This window comes from Pteropus vampyrus, unplaced genomic scaffold, assembly GCF_000151845.1.
Source record: "Pteropus vampyrus isolate Shadow unplaced genomic scaffold, Pvam_2.0 Scaffold340, whole genome shotgun sequence".
NCBI lineage: Eukaryota > Metazoa > Chordata > Mammalia > Chiroptera > Pteropodidae > Pteropus > Pteropus vampyrus.
The window spans coordinates 3280745-3282526 of record NW_011889121.1 but is presented as its reverse complement, the minus strand read 5'-3'; the positions used below and the strand labels follow the sequence as shown (position 1 = coordinate 3282526).

Below are 1782 nucleotides of genomic sequence, written 5' to 3'. Positions count from 1 at the left end.
CTTGCTTTCTGGTTTCAGTTTCTCAGAGAAACGTGCCCCGGAGAGCTCGGCAGAGGCTTCTTCTCTCTCGGTTCTTCTACATCACGCAGAGGACAATTACCAGGTCGGGACCTACCTCTGTGCCTTGCAGGAGCCGCGGTGACCCACTCCAGCTGCTCGTAGGTGAGACTCATTGTCTAGTAGAGGTGACCTCGTGGTTCAAGTGTGCCGGCGCCTTCTGGGGCGCGCCATTTCAGGGCCTTGGTACGGCCACAATGGCGGAGGCAGCAGCAGGGACGGGCCCCCCTGAGAACTTTGTGACTTTCGAGGATGTGTATCTGAACCTTACCCGAGAGGAGTGGGAGCTACTTAGTGAGGGTCAGAAATGCCTTTACTATAAAGTGATGCTGGATAACTTTCTCCTGGCCTCCTCAGTGGGACTTGCGATTTCCAGAAGCACTATGATTACACAGTCCGAGCCAGTGAGAGGGCCCAGGTTTCCTGACAATACAAAGATGATGTGGGGGATCTCTTACCCTGGTAAAGTGAAGGCTGAAGGTGCATCTTGTGAGCAGGGTGTTCCTGTAAAAGTGTCACAGGTGGATCCTTCTATCCAAAAGAGCCACCAATGTGACGTGTGTGACCCAATCTTGAAAGCCATTTTGCATCTGGCTGAGCAGCAAGGAATATGCCCTGGGCAGCAAACATACCCGTGTAAGTCATGTGGAACAGTCTTCTGGTTCAGTGTAAACCCTGACCAAATCCCAGGGCAGCAGATTGGAGAGACATTCCTTAGAATGGAAAAGGGCCAGGCCCCGTCTGTTAAGAACGACATAAGCCACAAGTCAGAGAATGCTCTCACTTGCCGAGATGGTGGGGAGGACTTTTTAGCCAGCTCTGGACTTGTCCAGCCTCATGCCACTCATGCTGGGGAGAGGCCATGCAGGAGAGCTGAGAGTGAGGCGACCTTTCACACTGAACAAAAGTGCAGTGAATGTGAAAAATTCTTTGAAAGCAGCTCCAGCCTCCAAGTAAACCAGAGTGTTCCCCAAAAATCAAGGCCTTATGTGTGTAATGAATGTGGGAAGGCCTTTGCTAGAAAATCCCAGCTTGTTCAGCACCAGAGAATTCACACTGGAGCAAAACCTTATGAGTGCAGTGAATGCCACAAAGCCTTCAGCCGTAAAGACACACTTGTTCAGCACCAGAAAATTCACACTGGAGAAAGGCCTCATGTGTGCAACAGATGTGGAAAAACCTTTATCCGTAGATATGCACTTCTTAAGCACGAAAAAGTCCACACTGGAGAAAAGTCTTATAAGTGTGATAGATGTGGGAAATTGTTTAGCCACAGTTCCTACGTCAAAGTACATAAGAGAGTTCACTGTAGAACCAGTCCCTATACGTGCAATCAGTGTGGGAAAGTGTACGCTGTGGATCCCCACGTTGTTCAACACCATGCTCACACCCCAGCAAATCCTATGGGCGAAGTGAATGTGGAAGAGCGTGCAGAAGACACTGCCACCTCACTTGGCAAATGAAAAGTTCACAACAAAGAAATGCCTCATGAGTGTAGCAGTTTGGGTGATCTTTTAGCTGCATCTTTAACTTTGTTTAGCATCAGAACATTCACACTCAAGAGAGGCCCTAAGAAAGCAAGGAACGTACTTTCTCCTTGTTCAACATAGTATGACTCACAAGAGACAAATTCTGAAAGTAACCTTTGAGGTGAACCCCAACGACCAGAAGTTGAACTTTGTACATCCAGTTATCCATACTGGGAAGATAACTACAAGTGCCAGG

At 48.6% G+C, this 1782-nt stretch overlaps 1 pseudogene; it reads left to right on the top strand.

Moving 5' to 3' along the window:
• Positions 1-254: 254 nt before the first annotated feature.
• LOC105304425 lies at positions 255-1520 on the top strand (annotated as a pseudogene).
• The last annotated feature ends 262 nt before the right edge of the window (positions 1521-1782 follow it).